At 36.8% G+C, this 23512-nt stretch overlaps 1 pseudogene; it reads left to right on the forward strand.

Annotated features, from left to right (window-relative positions):
- The first annotated feature begins 16806 nt into the window (after positions 1 to 16806).
- On the forward strand, positions 16807 to 17377 carry LOC114033149 (annotated as a pseudogene).
- Positions 17378 to 23512: the final 6135 nt, after the last annotated feature.

The raw sequence follows: 23512 nt of genomic DNA on the forward strand, positions 1-23512 counted from the left end.
TATTACATTACATACATTTCATTTACATTCATTCATTCATTCATTCACACTTCACGACAACCTTTGGAAGTAGGTGCTATTGTTTATCCTCTTTTGGCAGAGGAGGAAAGAGAAGTTCAGAGAGGTTGTGGCTTCCCCAGGTTTACAGTAAGTGTGATGCTTAAGTGCTGAAGTGGGATGCTAACCCAGACCTTTCTAATGCCTAATCCACTGCTCTATACACTGTTCCAATACTGCCAATTAGATTTATGGATGAAATTGTGGTAGGTTTAAGATATGAGTTGAAATACGCTACAATGACTTCTTTCTGGTAAGATGGCTATGTTTTGATTCTTGGACTGATATTTTTAGACTTTCTGCCTTTGTTCCTATGATTTACTTAGATGGACTTTTTCAGTCATGTGGAAAGTGGCTTTTAAGATATTTATTCATTTGTTTATCTCTCTCTCTCTCTCTCTCTCTCATTAAATCTCTCATTTTTTTTTCCTTCCTATGAAGACTTGGTCTCCCCCTCTCATGTAGGCTAGAAGTGCAGGGGCTACTCAGTAGCCCAGTTCCATTATTGACCTGCTCCATTTCTGGTCTGTGCTGGTTCACCCCTCCGTAGGCAAGCTAGTCACTCCCCACTCCTGGGGGAATTGCCACATTAATGGTGAACTTAATAAAGATACCCCCATTGGTCCCTGCAGCTCAGAACCCATGAGTTCAAGAGATCCATCAGTCTCAGCCTCCCTGGCAGAAGTGACTTTTTAGAAAATGAGGTATGTATTTTTTTTTTCTTGTGCCTACACAGTTTGTCCACAACTGTTATATCTGCAGTCATGACCACTGTAGTTTTGTCTAATATGAAAAGTTTGAGGAATGAAAGAATGCAAGTTTGAAGCTTAGAACTTCATAGAGCCTTGAAACTGGAAGGAATCAACCTCCTAATTTTATAAATGAGACTCAGATAATGAAAGTAGTTTGCCCAAAGGCACACAGCTAGTTAGTGATAGATCCAAGATAAAATCAAGGTATCCCTGACTCCTAGTCCAGTGTGGTTTATTTTTTTTTCTACTATAATATAGCTTTGGTAGGTAGTATGGTTTCAATGAGTAAACCTAACCCAGCACTGCACACATAGTAAGCACTTAATGCATATTTGTAGAATGAACAAATGAATCAGTGAATTTCTAAGACTCACTGAATGGCTAGGATTATTCTGGGTAAATAGTCTACAAAACCTGATTCAGAAGAGGAAGCTTTATGGGCACTATATTGCCATCCTGGGAGAAATTAAAGTCCACATTCAGGCTTCTAAACTCTCTGTAGTCTGTTTAGCTATAGTTACAGAATGTCTCATAGTAGGAATCCATGGGGAAAAGAATGTTGATAACAACCGGAAGGCAAAGAAAATGTCCTGAGAGTGAATGCCATTGATACTCAGAGCATTAAGGTGTAACCTGAATAAACAGAGAGAAAAATGTTGAAGTAATTGTATTTTTTTTCTTTTCTTTTCCTGTCCCCCATTACCCAAATATTGAAATGAAATTTGTGATGTCACAGTTGTGGATATATTTTCAATGATGCAGACTGCAATCCATCTATACCTGCTTGTCCTATGTGACTCTTGCCCATCTCTTCTCATGTTTGCCACAGGGGATTTTCCCAATGAACTAGAAACAGCTTTAAAAAATCTGTCATTTGTCTTTGACTATGACTTTCAGAACTGGCATCTCAATATCAGTTCATGCAGAATATTAAATTGATAACGACATCAACCCTTGTGGTATCTTGCCTAGAGCAGGTATTTTAATGTTTGTTGGATTGCTTGATAGAAAAGATGACACAGCAAGAACGGAGCTGAACTCTGTGATTCAGTGGGTTTGATAATTATGCATCTTCACACACGTCCACTTTCTTATACATGAGTAGAAGATGAAGAAGAGGGAGAGTTTTGATTTCACTAAGTAGATTAGCTGATATCATTACCATAGGCTAAGGAAGTCGAAATTAGAAATTCTTGCCCAGTTTAAAGAATGACTTTAATAGGTATTATTCCTAAATGGAAAGGACACTCTAGTGAGTGACTGTGAAGTTGTGAACCTTGTCACTTAATGAATGAGTCAAAATCAGCCCCTAGATTATTGCACTAGGGAATAAACCAGACTCTGCAGCATTTCAGACTCAGACTTGACTTTTTTCTATACTGCCCCCCTCCAATAATGACTACATGCAAACAATGCTACGGTAAACAATAATATAAAATAGAGGTGTTTATAAGCCTTTCCGCATACTTCTTATATTTAAGACCTGAGACTTTTATAAAAGAAAGTTTGTAAAATCTGTAATAACTTGGGCCCATAGGAAGGTGTGTAAGCTATATATTGATTAAAGCTAGGCAGCTAGGTGTCACAGTGGGTATAGTCCTGGGCCTGAAGTCAGAAAGTTCAAATCTGGCCTCAGATGCTTACTAGCTATGTGACCCTGGGCATATTACTTAACCTCTGTTTGCCCCTGTTTCCTCAACTGTAAAATGGATATAGTAACAAAAAGCACCTACCTCCCAGGGTTGTTGTAAGGATCAGATGATATATTTTATCTATATCTATGTCTCACTTTGAATAATTCCTGGCACACAGTAAGTGCTAAAAAATGTGTATTAAAAATAAAACTTATGGAAGTGAAGGTTTAGACTTAACTCTGGATTTGACTCTGGATTTGCACAGACAGGATTCATTCTTGGGAGCCTCTCTCATGAATTCTCTCTTCGATGTGTGGATTTACCCGGGCAACATTAAACATCAGCGTTTGATTCGCTACCTAGGTTTTCCCCTGGCTCTCTTCAGGAAAGTTCTTAGCTCCCTTACTTAGCTTCCACTCAAGCTAACTCCACACTGAAATGGATAATAAGATCACAGATTTTGAACGAGAAGAAGCCTCCAAGGCTATCTAGCGCAACCCTCTCATGTTACAGATAAGGAGCTTGAAGTCAAAGAGATGAAGTGAAACCTGAGTTTACCGAATGAGTATATAGTAGAGTTGGTCTTTGACTCCAGGGCCTCTGATTTTAAGTAATGGCTCAGTTTGACAAATTACGAAGAGGTAGTGGAGGGTGGTCACTAGTTCTTACTTCCATGAACGCATAGCAGACATTTCTAATAATCTGATGTTGTTATAATGCTGTCAGTTTGGTTACCCCATTCTTGGAAATCAGGAAAATAACTAGGTAAAATAACGCTCGATATACATATACACATATAATATGCATACATATATGTATATACATATAATATACAGTATAACATAAATATATGTGTCTATACACACATAATATATATGTGTGTATATATGTATATTATGAATAGTAACATAGTAACTTGGTTAGTGGATAGAAAAATTACAGTACTTCACAATCAGGAAAATCTAGCCTTCAGTCCCACCTCTGACACATACTTGATGTGTGATCTTAGGAAAGTAATAACCTCTCTGCATCACAAACAACACTTTAAGACTTTAAGTTACAGAGCAGGTGCCTAGCTGTATTGTAAGAGAAAGTTTTCTTATGGGAAAAAATTCTATCAAGGAAATAGATCTCATCTAAAAGTGAGGAAGAAAAAAAACATTCGTAAAGTACCCACTATGTGCTAGGTACTTTAAAAATATCTCATTTGATTCTCACAATGACCCTGGGGGATAGGCATTGTTGTTGTTATTTTCATTTTACAGTTGAGAAAACTGAGGTAGACAGAAGTTAAATGGTTTACCCAGGGTCCCGTAACTAATAAGCATCTGAGGCTAGATTTGAACTCGGTTCTTCCCGACCCAAGACCCAGGTCTCTATCCACTGTGCCACTTAGTTTCCATGTCACAAATTTAGAAGCAGGAATAATTTATTCTCTATAGAGTCAATTAGGGCTCTTATACAAATAATCTACTGAACTCTGTATAACTGAAAAAAAAATTGAAGTCAGATTTGAAAATGTTATTCAGACCTTCCATGTGCAAGGTAAAGCCATGATATTCAAACAGATTGATTATACCAGGCAACCCAAATGACCCTTCCTCTACTGTTCTGATTTCAAATATAGAAGTGTCAAGATTCATGAAACATATTACACTGTAATATCACCTTCCTAATATTTACAAATTTTTCTTTTTAATTGTGAACTTTTTAATTGTGTTAAATGTTAACAAATATGAACATTTCAATACACAGAGAACAAGGAAGAAAATTGTAGAAGAACCATGAACTTCTGTCACATACAGTTTTTAAGACATATGTACATATGATACAAATATAATTGAATATGGTAGCAACAAAATTGCCTTTTTGTGTCCAGTTTTTTCAGAGCTGAGCTTTTGAATCAAGCAGTCACCTAATATGTTGTTTAAACTGGTGCCCATATATAGTATTTGTCAAAGTTGATGCTCTTGCTGTGAAAGTAAACACTGTAAGAAGTAGAAAATTTATAAAATGTACTAGGGTATGCTAAAATCTGATTCAATATATACCATCTACTATATAAATAAAGATATGTATACATTCTTAATTGATGCCTCCTTCACCAATTAGAGTTAATGAAGTTATTCCAGGATCAAGTTGTTTAATTCTATGTATGTGAAAGCATATGTAAACATTTAATATGAATTTATTGTAAACATTTAATATGAATTTATTTTAGATGAATGACAAATTTCTCATAACTTTAAAATATTTTATGTTTAATATTTAAATATGCACATAATTAACTGAAACATTAGATAAAACAATCACAGTTTGAGAACATGGTTCATAGAATATCAGAGTTGAAAAATGATCTTAAAGACCCTATGTTTTCCAACCCCATCATTTTACAAATGAGGGACTCAAGATTCAAAATAGTGAAGTAATTTGCCTTCTATCACACACTGAGTAGAAGAGCTAGGAATATATAGCTGGGTTTCCTAATTCTCCTTCAGTCCATGTCATAATCGATTACACCATATGGCAAAATCTTAGATGCATAGACTATGGGTTGCACTTTACCAAACAATTATTTGCTATGCAGGGTCTGGAAGCTGATAACCTGAAATGAATTAGATTAAGGACAAGACACGAATCTCAGATGTGAATAAATCTATGTGAAAATCACTTCCTTATTTTTTCCTTCCATTTATCAGATGAGTCATGTGTTCTGAGATTAATTTATCTCATTTTTAGACATTTTTCAGGAAAACTTGCAAACCTTATAAAACACATAGGAATGTAAAATAAAGAAGAATGTTTATCCTAAGGGAAAATATTTTAAAATATTTTTAGTTCTAGAAGGCAGTGGTATATGAGTATGTCTTCTCATCTCAAGTAAGACAGGCAGAATAAATCATTCATTTTTAATGAGGCTATTCAAATCTAATAGAATATTTAAAAATGAGAAACCTAGAGACAAACCATGGAGAAAAATAGGCATACATTTATTCATTTCCCCCACTGTATTTTTGTTAAGTCTCAGGGGCTGTTGTTTTGAAAGCTATTTCCATTGTGATAGTCTTTAACTTCCTGTATGATTTGTGATTATTGCATGGGAAAATCCAAAGAACAGGTGTTTCCTTTAGGTCAAGGGAAGTTCACAGTATCCTAAGGGTTAGTCCCAAGTTGGAATTCTACAGACAAGAAAGAACTTTTTTATTACTAGGCAAACAGCAACATAGGTTTCTAGCACCTGTTGGTTTTCTGATTAGTGAATTTAGAAGTCTAGGGATGAAGGGTTGCAGAAAGAGCTCATATATAAGTATAAAATCACGGAAATGACATGAAATAGAAAAAATTAGGGGAATTGAATTGTTTTTGCATAAAGTCAAATGAGACATTATGATAAGGGAGACATAATACAACATTGATATGTGAGAATGAGCAGTACAAAAAACACATCACTTATGCAATTATCCTACCTAGACATTCATAGAAACCTCGAGCTAGAAGGCACTTTGCAGATCACACAGTCTCACCTTCTCACTTTACAGATGAAAAAACTGGCTCAGGGTGATGGAGCATTACCAAAGCCATTGTGTTCTTCTTGGGGACTATGTCTAAACAGGGTCCCATAGTATTATTATTGCCTTTATGCATGGGAATATTTTGTAAGTGTCATGAGAGATGGTTAATACTTAGAGAAATACTATTGAATATCTCCCGTTTTTAGGAATCATTTAGCTTGACTACCAGTGTATAAAACTGAACTTGACAAAACCAAAAAGTGGGGTGTCACATAGAATTAGAAAATTTAACAGTGAAATTATGCATTGTGTAGGATTTTAACACTTTTTTTCGAAGATATTTTAGCTGAAACCCTTAATAGTATACAAGATACTCTCACATTCTGTTGCTGCCCAGATTTATCTTTGATTTCAAAAGATATTTGGGGTGGGGGGTTCATTTGAAGATGAGCATCTGTGTTGGAATGGAGACAAAGACTTGGTAAGGAAACAAAGGAAATCTTGCTAGGAAGCCTAGGAGACTAACTGTGTGGAAAATCACGAGAATGAAAATCATTGAGTGTGGTAGTTAGAATAACGTCAGGTGGGGATCCCCTAAGAGAGCTTTAGAGGGAATTTCAGAATATTCCTACAGATATATTTTAAGAATCTTTTATGTTATTGGTATTGAAACTGCCTCCACAGCTCTTGATGCCTTAGTAGATGGTATTTGTCAGTCATTATGGCTAAAGAATATCACCTTCACCTAGATACCAACTTTCTTTTACTGAGCATCTTCTAACTTGGCTAAGATGGTCCTTGGAAGCAGACATATATGTATATAGACTGTTCTAAAGCCCCTGAATTCAAAGCCTTTCTAGCTTGGTAAGATCTATCAGAACCCCACTGGTAAAGCTTTTGAGATTACTGGGTCATCTCCATGTCACAGTGAAGCATTGACTGGGATAGGATATTAGTGGAGAATGTTCACACACATATATGCGCACTTGCATGTACACATACATATGTCTACATATTTGTATGTACACACATGGTGTCCTAAAAGTGTATATATATGTATATATGTGAAATATATAAAGACATGCATATTTATGCATATATAGGTTCACATATAATCTACTTTTATAAATTCATGTTTTCATATATCCATATACGCATGTGTATGATGTAGGTGTATATACACATATATGTTCTCTACTAAAGTTGTGTGTGTGTGTGTGTGTGTGTGTGTGTGTGTGTGTGTGTGTATTAGAGAGGAAGCTATGGTTTAGTGAATGGGGAACTGACCACAGATGCAAAAAGTCCTCCACTAATTTCCACTAACTAGTTCCCGTTCTGCCCCCTGGACCCACATAGAATTAATCCTATCCATTTTTTTATATGACTGCCCTTCAAATATTTGAAGACGATAATCATGTTTCCTCCAAGGTCGGGTGTTCTTAACCCAGGTTTCATAAATCTGTGTTTTAAAAAAGATTTTAATAACTGCATTTTGACATAATTTGTTTTCTTTGTAATTCAATGCATTTTATTTTATTCATTTAAAAAACATTCTGAGAAGAATCTCATAGGCTATATTAGACTGCCAAAGAGATCCATAACTGCAAAAAAGTTAGGAGTATTCTCTTGTCCATATTAATCATTCCTTCTTGTTGACTTTTTTTTTTCTTTCACTCCTTCTCTGGGATACTTTGGATATGCTCCAAGTCATTTTTTTCCCCTTCTTGTGATGTCCCCCAACAACTTTTTTTTTTTTACATTTCCTACAGAACTTATCTTTCCTTTTATTGTAGTTATTTTTGGATATGTCATCCTCCATGCTATATAATGCTATGTGGGCAAGGTCCATGTTACATTCATATTTATGTCTACATACCTGCCAATCTCTCATTTGCTGGTACAGTAATAAGAGCTCAATAAATATTGAATGCTGAATGAGTAAGCAAATGCTTTAGAAATAGTATATTTTGTTTCACTGTTTTTTGACTGTCATTTCCAGATCTAATTATCCATCATGTTCTCTAAGGCAGCATTTAGATTCTGATGAGCAGATCATGGGGAGGCTAATCCATCTGGAAAATCAGTCAAGCATAAAGTCAAGGGTTCTTGAGTTTGACCTTAAATAACAAGCATTTTTGTGAATGACAAAGTGACAAATCTAGAAGAAAGCTTCCAAATCATAACCCACACATCATTGTCAACAAGTCATATAAAAATAAAATAAAAAAACAGGTATTGTGTTTTGATTCCTAAAGCATAGCCTTCATACATATGTGCAGACATATGTGTATACCTATATGTCTCTATCTATCTGTCTATCTATCTATCTATCTATCTATCTGTCTGTCTATCTATCTATCTATCTATCTATCTATCTATCTATCTATCATCTATCTATCTATCTATCCATCTATCTATCTATCTATCTGTCTGTCTGTCTGTCTGCAACACTCAGAGTCAGGAGATGAAGAATCCTATTCAAGGAACAGCAAGGAAGCCAATGTCACTGGATTACAGAATACATGGGGTGATGAGGTATAAGAAGATTGGAAAGGGAGGAACAGGTGAGATTATAAAAGGCTTTGAAAGCCAAACTGTGGATTCTATATTTGATCGCAGATGTGACAGAGAGTCCCTAGAGTTTATTGAACAGAGGAATGATGTGGTAAGACCTGCATTTTTGGAAGATCAATTTGACAACTGAGTGGAAGATGGGCTGGAGTGGGAAAAGATTTGTGTAAGGGATATAGATAGATATAGGCATATAAGTATCAGGGCTTTTTAGGTATAAACATGCATATATACATGAACACACATATGTGTATATACATACATACATACATACATATATACCTGTGCTATATCTTTGGTATTTCTGTTTGTATAAGTTCTCCATTACTGACAGGAGACATTTGTAAAGGCTTTGTTAGCTGAAAAGAGACTTTAGAGTAATTATTGAAAGGTATGTGTTTAAATAATGGTTGAACCAACTAAATGCCTAAGAAGTTAAAGGATCTGTTTTTTTTCAATATTACTTCCTAGCATGGTGTACTCAGTCACTAGTGACTGTAAGGAGCCAGAAATGGTTCACAAGAGGCCTCTAAATACTAGGCTGCCTTAGGTTCTTGGCACTAAATTCAGACAACTTAGAAAAGCAGTTCAGATCTTCTGTTTCTTTCTTTCTTACTTTATATTTCTTTCTGTAAGAAAGCAGGGTCTGACCTATTTTTAGGCTTTGGCCTGTGGAGTTGAACTTGGTGGTTTTAGGTTCCTGGTTGTTGTTCTTCCTCCCTTAAGTTAAAAAAAAAAAGACCTAGGAGTTCTGGCTGTCACGATTGGAGGGGCATGAAGACTTTCTTCCTTTTAATTACATACTCAAAGGCATTCTAGGGTGGAAAAGTTCTTTATATTTCCTGTAAAAAAGAGGGTCTTTGATTTCTTTAAATCTTTATAACCTTTTCCTGTAAATAACTCACTGATTTCAAATGGCCCTTAAAAGTCTGACGGCATCAGCAAAACACCTTAAAGTTAATCTACCTTAACATTGGCATTAATTTATTTGAAGGAGTACCTTCTCCAGGGTACCTTCTCTATTTTTTTCTGGTTTTGTTCCCTATTCCATTCCATTTGCCATATTTTGTAGCTTTTGCTAACCTCTTGATAACTAAAGAGAGCTGATCCAAGCCTACCAGTTAGTCAGTCAAGTAGCCTTTATTAAGTACCTACGGTATTCTAAGTGCTGGGAATACAAAGAATGGAAAACAAAACAAAACAAAACAAAACAAAACCCTACTCTCAAAGAGTTCAGGATTTAATGAGGGAGATGACATGTACAAACAAGATACGTACAGAGTGAATTGGAGGTAATCTCAGAGAGAAGGCACTAAGATGAAGGAAGATCAGGAAAGGCTTCCTATACAAGGTGAGACTTTACCTAAGACTTAGAAGAAGCTGGGAAAGTTAGGAGGTGGAAGTAAGCAGTGTGAGGGAGGCAGTCAGTGAGAACACATGGAGTCAAGAGGTGGAGTATCTTGTTCAAAGAACAGCAAAGAAGCCAATGTCACTAGATCACACAATACTCGCAATGAGTGAGGTGTAAGAAGACTGGATAGGGAGGTAGGATGTGAAGTTATAAAAGGTTTTGAAAACTAAACTGAGGATTTTATATTTGATTCTAGATATGATAGTCACTAGAGTTTATTGAATAGAAGGGTGGTGTGGTCGGATCTACATGTTTGGAAGATCCATTTGAGAGCTGAGTGGAGGATGAACCAAAGAGGGATGAGATCTATGGCAGGGTATTCTAATAATACAGGCATGAGGTGTGAGAGCCTACAGCATGGTGGGGGCAGCATCAGGAGAAAAGAAGAGGCATAAACAAGAAATGTTATTAACAAAGAAATAATAGGACTTGACTTGATTGGGAATGGGGTAAGGAATTGAGGACGACAACTAAGTTGCAAACCTGTGTGACTAGGAGGATAGTGGTACCTTTAACTGTAATAAGAAAATTAGGAAGAAGTAAGGATTTGGGGGAAAAATGAGTTCATTTTTTAACATGTTGAGTTTAAGATATATGTAAGATCCAATCAGAAGTCCAATAGGCAGCTAGAGATGTAAGACTGGAGGTTAGGAGAGAGGTTAGGACTGGCCAAATAAATCTGAGACTCATCTGCATAGAGATGATAATTTAATCCAATGGAACTGATGAAATCACTAAGGGACATAATGTAGATGGAGAAAAGAAGGAAGTCCTGTACAGCTTTGGGGGACAAACACAGTTAACAGACATATCCTAGATGAAGATCCAACAAAAATGACTGAGAAAAAACTGTCAGACAAATAGGAGGAGAACAAAGATATTATTATAAAAACTTAGAAAGAAGAGAGTATCAAAGAAGTTATCAACATAGGCTAGAGGGAGATGCTCACGTACTTTATTTCTCTATCAGAATCAGGCTGTGCTATTTTTCTTTTTCTTTCTATCCGGAAGCTTGTCTGTCTTTCCAGTTAAGTAGTATTTTATAGCTAAGTATCATTCTAATTATTACTACAATTTTGTGAGGTTGATATTATTAATTAATGAATGAAGGAGGCAAAAATTAGATCTTTAGTTTTTCAAATTTGAATCTAGATCATTGAAATCTGAATCTAGGTCTTCTGACTCCAGTTCTAAGGTTCTTTTCACTATGTCACACCATTGCTCATCAATCTGATTTGAGCTTTTGTTAGAATATGAGCTTAGTAGATTGGTACAAGATTGGCTGTTGAAACTTTCTGCTGGAATATGTCTTGGACCTGTGATTTCATTGTCATGGGGAACCCTCAAGTGAGGAAACTCCCGCTAACCAATGCAGATCAGCATCCCTTCTGCAACTTGAATCCTTCAAAAATTTTCTAGAGCACTGATAAATTAAGTGACTTGCTCAGGGTAACAGAGCCAATATCTGCTTAGAGATATAACTCAAACCCAAATCTTCCTGGCTTATGATGCCAGTCATCTATCTACTGTACTTCATTGTTCCTTGTCATTTATAAGACCTTTTCCATAATAGCTTTGTATTCGCAAAGTTATTAATGATCTGATCATTTTGGGCTGTCTCTCTCTTTTTTCACATTAAATTTTCATTTTTGTCCCTCCTGACAGCTGTGAAACATGAGTTGCAAGTCATAGGATGCAGGATTATAGATACGAATGAAGCCCAGAGGTACCACAAATAATGGTTATAATAGTTATTAGGAGCAATTGATTCAGCTCAGATAAATTCAGAAGAAACACTGCTTCACTGCTGCTCTGCATGGAGTATCTGCAATCTTGTGCCAAGAAGTCACCACCATGTGACTCTCAGCCCACTTCTTTATTCCAAAACTCAAACTTCAATAGCATCTAATGAACTTTTCCCCTGACTATCTTAACACACATCTCTGACTTTCCAGAGTCTGGCCAAGATGGGAAGCAGAGGTGTGAAAGAATTATGAGAGTGGCTGTTTTTGCAGTATTTGGGGCCAGAATGGAAATAATCAGGAAACACTAAAAGGTCACGAAAAAAAAAAAGCTTGTCTTCAGAAGCATTTTTGCCTGATTTTCCAGATTGGGATTCAGACACTTGGAATAATACATAAATACTGGAAATTGTTAAGAAAAACAAAAAAAAAACAATACTGTATGTTTATATAGAACTTTATTATTTTCCAGAGTACTCTCATATGAAAGGCAGCTTGGCATAGTGGATAGAGAGACAAACCTGGAGCTGGGAAGACCTGTATTCAAGTCTCACCTCTGATACATTCTTGCTATGAGACTCTAGGTATGTTACTCAATGCCTCGGGGTCCAAGACAACTAGTTGCAAAAATGATACTGACATGTATTGGTAACTAAATTTCCTGCTTGGGATCTTCCTAAGTTAATGATATCACAAGTCAATACCTTATCATGACCTTCATATAATATCTTCTGATCCCCTCTACTATGCTGTCACATAGGTAGGGCATATGTTTTTTTATTCCCATTTTGCAGACGAAGAAATTGAGCTATGAGGTTACACAGCAGTTTGATATCGAGTCAAGATCAGAACCCAATATTATTCTCATCTTAGATCAAAATTATACTAGAGTTCAAGAACGCTGGACTGTATTCCCAAAATCATGTCAACATATGACTTTTGGGAATGTGCTGAGTCTTCACACATGCTTTGGGAATGGTAGTTAGGTGGTGGGCAGCTAGGTGGCACGGTGGATAGGGTGGGCTTAGAATCAGGAAGACCTGAGTTCAAACACAGCTTCAGACATTTACTAGCTGTGTGACCCTGGACAAATCACTTATCCCTGTTTGTCTCAGTTTCTTCATCAGTAAAATTAGCTAGAGAAGGAAATGGCAAACCACTCCAGTGTCTTTACCAAGAAAACCCCAAATGAGGTCATGGAGAGTTGGACACGACTGAAACAATTGAACAACAACAACGAAAGTTAGGTGGTACAGTGGATAGAGCACTGGCATAGAGTTAGGACCCTTGAGTTCAAAACTTGCCTACTAGTAACGACTAGTAACTACTAGTAACGACTCTTAGGCAAATCACTTTACTAGTCAGACTCAGTTTCCTTATCTACAGCGTGGGGATAATAAGATTAGCACATCTCTCACAGGGTTGTTTCGAGTACTGAATGATATAATATATGTATCCTCTGGCCAGGCTTCCCAGCATCTCTACATGGGGAAGTTGCATTAACAAAGCAAACTGATTGGGGCTTGCGTGCACCACCCCCAATTACATATGAAAAGTGCTTTGTAAACCTTAAAATATTGCATAAGCAGGATGAGGCAGCATAGGCTTGTTAATATCTGAAAATGGCAAGACTGACCTTAGTGGATTGCTTGAGTCCAATAGTTCTCAATGGCAGTAGGGTTGGAGCTGATGGAGCCTCTACAGTAAGTTTGACACCAATGTAGTGAGTTTCTGGGAGTGGGGGACCACCAGGTTGAGTAAGGAGCTGTCAACTGGTTTAGATCACAAACAGAATAGGTTAAAGCTTCTGTATTGAACATTAGTGGGGTCAAGCTATAAATGACTCCCGTACATACAGTTTTAGTGAGAATGGAAGATGCAAAACAAAGAAATGAACAAACAAAAACCCTCCAAAAAGTCTCTTGAAGACAAAAACAAAAGTAAACCCCACTATGTAAATGCTATCTATTATTATTATTTCCATGTTTATACTTCAGATTCATAATTGCAAAAAATCATTAATAATAACTCAAACTGGAGCAGCTAAGTAGCTCAGTGGATAGAGCACTGGCCTTTGCATCAGGAAGACCTAAGTCCAAATCTGGCCTCAGACATTTACTAGCTCTGTGACGCTGAGCAAATTGCGTAACCCTGATTGTCTCAAAAAAAACCCCCAAACTCATGCTATATAACTTTTCCCCAGCATCCTTTTTGAGAGGTAGTATAAATATTATTCTCATTTTACAGATAAGGAAAGTGAGGCACAGGTAGGTAATTATATTACTTGTGGTTGGGAAGCTAATAAGTGCAATCACTTGGGCTCAAGTCTTTTGATTCCAGGTCTGCACTATGGCACACTGCCTGCCATTAGATGCCTAATGTTGCATGATGTTATGTTAAGCATTGTGTAACCTCACCGAACCATATCATCAAGGTGTTCAAAAATATGGAATAGTGAAAATAAGTTTAAAGTTGGTCCATTGTTCCAAACATCATAGCATGTTCTAAGATTTATTTGAAAGCCAAGAATAAGGAGCATGATAGGATTTCCGATAGTAACTTGAGAGCTGGATGATGCCTCAGAGGCCATCTAGTTAACTTTCTCATTGTACAGATGAAGAAAATGAGTGCAAGGAAGCTTAAGTGACTGGTCCACAATCCTTCAGGCAGAGGAATTGCTCTCCAGAGCAAGTGTTTTTTCCACTTATTGCATTCTGATGCCTCCCCTAAAGTGCACAGATATGCATTCACTTAAGAGGAGGAGAAAAGAAAGAACATGGTCTGCATTACTCTGAGTACAAAAAGGAGAGGTAACTTGCATGCTGGATCCAGCTCCCTTTTCTTTTTATCTCACACTACTCTCTTTTGCATACCCTACTCCCCAGCTGAGCAGTTCTACTCAGCATTCCCTCAATGTACTGTGTATTTTATCTGACTCCATGAACTTGGCCACATTGCTCACTATACCTGGAATTCCATCCTTCCGCTAAAATCCTGCTCATTTTTAAAGGTCGCTCAAAGACTACCTTTACCAGATTTTTGTACAGTTGTTTTTCAGTCGGGTCTGAATCTTTGTGACCTAATTTGGGATTTCCTTGGCAGAGATCCTAGAGTAGTTTTCTTTTTCCTTCTCCAGCTCATTTTGCAGATGAGGAAACTGAGGTAAACAGGGTTAAGTGACTTGCCCAGATCATACAGCTAGTGTCTGAGACCAGATTTGAACTCAGTGAGTCTTCCTGACTCCAGGCCCAGTACTTTATCCACTGCATCATTTGGCTGCCCCAACCATTACCAGATAAAGATTCCTTTATTCTTTCAACTGGAGGCCATGTGACTCTTATAGATATGCACAGCACTTCCTTTGTTCTTCTTATGTACCATCATATTGTATTTTGCATTTTTTTGGTATGTATTGTTTCACTCCCACCCCTTAGAGTAGGATTTAAGTTTTATTTATTTGTAAATCTCTTAGCATAGTGCCTTGTATATAGTAGACATTAAATAAGTGTTTTCTTTTTTCCTATTTAATTAGATAGTGACTGAATGAAAGCAATTTCTGAGATATATAGATTTAAAATGACATCATTCCTCTAGAAGGAACAATGGGTCACTGAAGAAGCAATAAAAAAAAGGACTGATGATTTCATTAGTGTCAGAACTATAATAATTAGTACAGTGATTTCATTTATATAGTGAACTCTCATGTAGAGATTCTCTCTCTACCAGTGTAGGTAGTTACCTTCTCTGAAATTTATAGTCTGAGAAAGTTGCTTAGGGCACTGAAAGGTTAAGGAGATTATCTAGGGTCACATGTATAGTATCTTTAGGAGGTAAGAGTTGTACCAAGATTCTCAAGAAATAAACATTTACTTTGTTTATGTTAATCATTCAAGTCCATTAACCTAAAAACTAGTTTGTGATAGCTTTTCACATATTTTTTTTTAAAAGAAAGAACATTTATAGAAAATGTAGATTTACTAACCAAGGATCTAGTTGATTAAACTATTCTAATGCAGCTGCTGCATTTTATGTAAATCTGACTGCAGCATGAGAAGTTTTCATTGTTGTTCTGAGAATGTACACATATAAATGAAGAAAGATGTGCGTGTGTGTGTGTGTGTGTGTGTGTGCATAGTTATATCCTATCCTTTTCTATTGGACTTAGGTTGTGTGCAAAAAACAGCAAAGTAAGGATGAAAATGTAGTCCACCTGATGTAGAACATTCAAATGGGTCAAAATAGTGGCATGATTGATGGGATTTGATTATATCTAGTTTGATTACATTCAAGGCAATTGAACAGATGTTTATATTAAATGCCTACTAGGTACAATGTAATTTTTTTTCCCTAGATTTTGCTTTTGGGTGGACTTGACCTTATTACCATAGGAAAAGATGTGCAGTATGTATATTCCAGGAAAACAATAATAATTTGTGTGGATATGCATAAATATCTATCTCTTCATATATAAAAAAGGACATCAAAGTATATATGATTTAAAGAGATGGGTTGGTCATGTAGTAAGAGCTCAGGACGACTGATGGATAGGCACGTGCTCCATTCACATCATCCCTTTGTGAAGTGAAAGTGCAGAGAGCCCCTAACATATTGAGCACCTGTTATGTGTCAGGCACTCTGCTAGGCAGTGGGGGTAAGAAGGCAAAAATGAAATCATTTCAACCCTCAAGGAGCTAGCATTCTATTACAGCAGGAAATGTATGACAACAAAATAGGTTTCTAGTCCTATCATCATCCTGACAGTAGAAAGCATCTGTAATTATGCTATTTGTATATACTTTACTAATAAATCTGGCTATGTAAACAATTATGCTCAATTTTAAATTCCCTGGCTAGTTAGAGGAATTATGAACAAAAGGGTAGAAGTACCTTAATCCTGATACTCTGATGTTTCTGTAACATAGGTATTATTTCTATTAATTAAAAGAATGAATTTTGCAAAATCATAATTCTGATTGTGGATAGGCATTGTTACACAATTCCGTCAATACTAATTTTCCGTGTTAATACAGGGGAATGTGCATATCATAGAACAGAATCATAATTTCAGAGGAAGGGAGAATCTGAGAAATCATCTAGTGCAAGAAGTGCATAAGAGACATTGAGCTCCGGGCCCCTGCAGCACTGGCATCGCCGCCATTTCCTCCCTCCTTCCACCGCCATGATCTTCTACCGGGACCTTATCAACCATGATGAGATGTTCTCTGACATTTACAAGATCCGGGAGATCATGAACTGGCTGTTCCTAGAGGTAGAGGGGAGGATAGTCAGTAGGACAGAGGGTACCATTGATGATTCACTCATTGGCAGAAATGCCTCTGTTGAAGGTCCTGAAGGTGAAGGAACAGGTGCCACTGTTATCACTAGAGCTGACATAGTAATAAGCCGTCATCTTCAAGAAGCTAGTTTCACAAAAGAATCCTATGAGAAGTACATCAAAGACTACCCGAAATCAATCAAATGCAGACCTGAAGAACACAAGTCAGACAGAGTAAAACCTTTTATGATGGGGGCTGCAGAACAAATCAAACACATCCTTGCTGATTTTAAAAACTATCACCTCTTCATAGGTGAAAACATGAATCCAGATGGCATGGTGGCTTTCTTGGACTTCCGTGACAATGGTGTGACTCCATATACGATTTTCTTTAAAGATGGCTTAGAAATGGAGAAATCTTAACAAATTTAGCTAATTACTTTGAACCACCTGTCATCACGACTGGCTGCTGCTTTTTGTCATCTGCACAACACCAGGACTTGGACAAACTTGGACTGATGCCATCTTGAGCTTTATTCATTTATTTTTGACCTTGATTTATTTGGAGTGGAGGCATTGTTTTTAAAAACGTGTCATTTAAGATGTATAAAATAAAATACATTTAACCCCAGTCCCCCCACCAAAAAAAAAAAGTGTTTAAGAAAATAGAGGACAGAACAGGGCACTTGACTTCCTTAGGGTTGCGTAATTAGTTTGCTACAATCAAGACTGGAATCCGAGCCTCACACGTACTAGTCCAGGGCTCTAGCTTATTGCATAGTGCTTATTTTTTAATTTGAAATGTATTTCATGTTCTTTTGTTCCTCTCAGCCTCCCTAAAAAGACATATTCACAAATTGCCTTAATAACAATTAATAATAAGCTTTAAATTCTTTTTGTGTGCCAGGTACTATTAGGTGCTGGGGATACAAATTCGTAAATAATTAAAATTAGCTTGTATATCCTTAGAATTAGCTTTGTGAATGGTGCTGCAAGACAATCTTGGAGCTTGCTGGTTGGTGGGGAAAATTAGGTGCGATGCCAAAATTATGTATTAGTGGAAGTATAGAAATAGTTATAGGGCATATAAAAAGTTAAGTAAATGAAGTTAAGAGAGAGACACTTTTGGCTGTGCCCTGGAGATCCTTGAATGGGGCAGGGATCTCCATATGGCTCAATATGTTTATTCAGCATGGGAAAGTTCCAAATGAGAGTGAAAATCTACTACAGACAACACTTAAGTTAGATACTTTGTGCATGGGAGGAAGCCATTATATGATGGGAAAAATGAGACTATCAATAAGTAGATCTGGAGTCTTATATAACCATGGAATTTCAGAAGAAATTGTGACCTCAAAAGTCATCTAGTCCAACCTGTACTTGATCAGGAATCCCTTCCAAAACATCTCTGGCAAGTGGTCATCTGGCTTCTTTCAGAATATCCCTAGTAATGAGAAACTCATTATCTGTAAGAGAGCTCATTCCTCTTTTAGTCAACTTTAAATTTTAGGAAGTTACTTCTTTTGCTGAACTGAAAGCTGCTTCTGCACCTTCCAAACTTGTTCCCAGTTCTAACATCTGAAGACAAACAAAATAAATCCAATCCTATTCTAAAAGACTTTAAGTATTCTTCAAATACTTAAAAATAGCTATCATGTACTATTAATGTTTTCTCTTGTCTAGGATAAATATCCTCAGTTTTTTCAATATGACACAGATCCTAGTCCTGTTACCATGCTGGTTGCCATCTAATAATGCTGTAGTTTCTCAATGTCTTTCCAAATTTGTGGTGCTTAAAACTACGCACAGTACACCGTATGTGATCTTACAAGGATATCAAAGATAGAGTATAGTGGTTTTATAATATCCTTTGTTCTGACCATCATTTCTCTATTAATCTAACCTGAGAGTTAGTCTTTTTTTTTTTACCATAAACAGACAGATAGATAGATAGATGTATGTTCAGCTCAAAGCCACATAGACAGAAACATCACATAGAAGATTTAAACTTGACTCTTCCTTATTCCAGAGTCCAGCATTCTGATCTATTCAGCCATTTTGCTCAAGTAATGCAAACATTATTATCTAGGTCAATAAGACAGAAAGTTTGATGTCAAACAGTGGGTAAGGACCCAAGCTAGGCATATTTTAAAAATTAGAAAAATCACATTAATACATGATATATCATATGGTTACGTTACAAAATATGCATGGAGATGTAAGCAGGATGCTTTTGTTTTGTATATATTTTATTTATGAACTTAAATATATTGAAAGACAGCATGGCAAAGTGTAGTGAATAGGATCATTTCTTTTAAGTCAGCGATACCTGGGCTTAAATCCTGCCTCTGACATACTAACTACATCACTCTGGGCCATCAGGCAACTTTCTAAGACAAAAAGCTGCAGATGAGTTGATGTGCATTGATAGAGAGAATTTATATGTTGAAAAAAATATCATATAGCCAGGTATCCATATGTCACAAGGGAACAACAACAATAACATCAACAACGACAACAACAAAAACAACAACAACAACAACAACAACGAAACCTTTTGCCATTGATGATAACACAAGGATGGAGTAATGGAAAATAATGTTATATATAATGTAATATTCAACATGGAATATATAATACATTTACTTTATTATACATGAATAGATTAAGTTGAGAGAGAGAGATTCCAATTAGTGTGAATAATGAATTCCCTGAAGTGCTCACATATATTCAAATTCACATTATTTAAAGTTATATGAAATATGGCAATTTGTTCCAACTCAATGGAAATATGCAGTGTGAATTTGAGTAATTGAATAAATTGAATAATCCCACTTTAGGGGATTCATTAGTTATACTAATTGGGTCCTAGCTGTTGGGAGGTAGGTAGGTAGGGAGGTTGGTAAAGAGATAGAGAGGTAGCTGGGGGAGGCATTTTGGTATAGAGCATAGAGAACTCATCTTGGAGCCATGAGACCTGGGTTCAAGTCTTGCCTCTAATACATATTGGCTGTGTGACCCTAGGAGATTCTCTTAACTTCTTAGTGCCCACAGACAATCCTTTAAGACTATAAGTTGCAGAGTAGATACTGTGAAACATTGGTAAATGGGAAATTCTTTGATAAGTATAAAACATTATGCTCTAGAATTTATTTTTTTATGTTTTTTTTTAGAAAGTCCATTTCAGTGAAAAGGACCTGTGAAGCAGTCTATCTACTTGTTGACTTGTTATGATCTACATGTCAGGGTTTCTGCAAAACATACCCAAATCTAACTTCACACCAGGGCTAGGAAATCAGCATGATCACTAGTGTGATCTCACTTGGTGTGCTTTTGGGTATGAAATTTCCTTCAGTGATCTTCAAATGGGGGACATCTGGCCTTATTGCAAGAGTAACAACATAAGATGAGTAGACAGTGAGTCAGTGTTAAAATGATTTGTGGGTGGTGGTGGTGAGAAAGGGCTTTGGTCCTGTTTTTCAGGTACACAATTAGAATCAGATTTTTTGAGAACATGCAGTGTTTTATGCATTTCAGACAATGCATGGTTATCGAAGAATGCTAGATTTACACTGACTTATACTTTCCTGCAATAAACGACAAATACAAATCGGTCCTGGCCAATGGATTCTTTTCTTCAAATCTGAGCCAGCAAAGAGGTGAGGTTTAGGTTGGATAAAAGATGGCCCTTGGGGAAGGCTGGAGCAAGAGACCTGTGCATTGTGGCTTCCAGACTTGAAAAGGGAAGTCAAATTTTAATATCTTTGGCTTACAAAATTAATAACCTCCAAAGAAAATCCAACTGCTGCCAATTCTGGTGCCAGGTTCTGGATGCTTACAGTTCCTCCAACACTCCTGTTTGTTTTCTTTACTTTTCTTTCTTCTTCCTGTGGAAGATGCCAGAGTTCCTTGGCCTCTATGACATAAAACCAAAAGGCTTCACAATCTGTCTTGTTGATGAGATCCTTAATCAAGGGCCTACACTGAAAACAGACAAATGTTTCTGAAATTTCCATTCTTAAAAAATCTTTTTCCTTTCTATAGATTATCCTCCCTGGGCTCCCCACCCACATGTAAGTACATGGTTTGTTTGGGATTTTAGTGTGGCTTATTTGAGACTGAAATCTAACTTGACTAAACATTAAACATTCTTTTTTAGTTCGGTGATGCAGGAAAGCAAGGGTTTTGCTAAACAGAGATTCTCTTGGCCTAAGAGTCCAAGTGCTTCTCATTTTTGTTCCCTGAACTTTCATTTTTAGACAGTAGACTTTCCATCCACATAGGCAGTGGACACCTTCCTCTGTTTCACCCTAGTACTCACTCTTCCCACACTGACAACTTAAGATTCACTCACTTACTTTGAACACAGCATTAGCTCTAGAGCTCAATCTCCAGACATCCTCTCTTCCTGACATTCAACCCTAGTATTCTAGGGTGCTAGTATCGGTCTCTTCACACACACTCAATGATTGCTCCATTTTCTGTTCTGTAGCTCTCTCTCTCGACATCCTTTTATATTTTACTCACTTCATTACTGCTTCATGCTTTTAACTATAGTCACTCAAACATCTAGGACATGAATGTTGACGATTGATCTTCAAGAAAGCCTTTTATAGCATGGGAAATAAAGAGTTGTAGTTTACAAGATATCTGGTATACTGACCAGAAAATAGCACACAACCAACTTTTATTTATTTATTCATTCATTTACTTTTTTATTTATCTATTTCCTCATTTATGAGTGGCAAAGATACATAATAAAGACAGGAAGTTGAGCCAGGAAAGTGGAAGGCAATGACCTTGTCTTCTTCACTTGGCTTTTGTTATTTATCTGGCCCTGAAATTTCATTTGCCTGGCAGTTGCAAAGGGTTTTGGAAGTAAAGTATGCTACATAGTTATGCCTCCACAAAACTTTTCTGTTGCTGTTTGTTGTTGTTGTTTTGGGGAGAGTGCTCAAAAAGAGTTGTGGGAATGCTCTGTAATAGTTGAAATCAGTTACAAGAAATTTTTTGACTCTAATAAATGAAGAAACATTTATTAAGCTCTTGCTATATACAAAACATCCCAACAGGCACTGAAATACAAATAGAGTAGCCAGACAATGTTTTCTCTTAAAGAGTTCATATTCTAATGAAGAGACAACATATAAAAGAGGGTTCAGAAAAAGGGCAGATAAAAAGGATCAGGGTCCTTGGGGTGTAGTGGCAATTCAGATGATAATGTATCTTCTTTCATGTTTTTTCCATTGTTAAAACCATGTCCATTTCTTATGTCAGTCAGTCAATAAGCATTTATTAAGAGCCTACTATGTTCCAGGCACTTTGCTAAGTAAGTGATGGGCTTTCAAAGAAAGACAAAAGATAGTCACTGCCCTCAAGGAGCTCACAGTCTAATGGGGGAGGAACAAGCAAACAAATATGTACAAACAAGTGATATACAGATTAAATAGGAAATAATTAGCAGAGGGAAGGCACTTGAATTGAAAGGGTATTGGGAAAGGCTTCCTGTGGAACGATGGGATTTTAGCTTAGACTTCAAGGAAGGTGATGAAAAGGAAGAGCATTTTAGGTATGGGAGACAAGAGAAAATGTTTGAGCCAAGAGATATAGTTACTTGTTTGAGAAACAGTCAGGAGGCCAGTGGTACTAGATCAAAGAGTACCGGGCAGGAATTAAGGTGTAAAAAGACTGGAAAGTTAGGGGGGTGGACTAGGTTATAAAGGGCTTTGAATGTCAAATGTATTTGATACTGGAGGTGAAAGGGAGCCATTGGAGTTTAATATGTACGAGTTACATAGGCAGACCTGTGCATTTGGAAAGTCACTTTGGCAACCAAATAGAGGATAGACTGGAGCAGAGAAAGAGGTATGGTAGGTGAACCAACCAGTAGGCTATTGTAATAGTCCAGACATGTGGAGGTGAAGGCCTGTACCAGGGTGATGACAGTATCAGAAGAGAGAAGAAGGTGCATTAGAGAGAGATGCTACAAAAGTAAAATCAATAGGCCTTGGTAATAGATTGGAAATAGGAATGAGAGAGAGTGAGGATTGATGGATGACACTTGGATTGTAAGTTTGGGGGACTGAGAGGATGGTTGTGATAGGGAAGTTTGGAAGGGGGGCAGTGTTCGGGGACAAGATAATGAGCTCAGTTTTGGCTGTGTTGAGGTTAAGATGTCTACTGGACATCAGTTCAAGATTTCTGAAAGGCAGTTGGAAACATGAGTTTGGAGGTTAGCAGAAGGGAAAGAAAATAGAACATGCATTTATATAGTACCTATTGTGTGCAAGGCACTGTGCTAAGTGCTTCTTTTTTTTTTCTTTCAAATATCTTGTTTGATTCCTTGAGAAAACTGAGGCAAACAGAAGTTAGTGACTTGATCAGGGTCACAAAGCTAGTAAGTATCTGAGGCTAAATTTCATCTCAGGTTTTCCTGACTCTAGGTCCAGCATTCTATCAACTATCCACTATGCTTTCAACTGCCTCAGTAAAACTTATTCTATGCACCTTGTGTCCACCACCTCTCTGTTGGCATATGAGTAACATAACCTAGAGTTC

The sequence above is a fragment of the Vombatus ursinus genome, unplaced genomic scaffold (assembly GCF_900497805.2).
Source record: "Vombatus ursinus unplaced genomic scaffold, bare-nosed wombat genome assembly UNPS02006779.1, whole genome shotgun sequence".
Classification (NCBI taxonomy): domain Eukaryota; kingdom Metazoa; phylum Chordata; class Mammalia; order Diprotodontia; family Vombatidae; genus Vombatus; species Vombatus ursinus.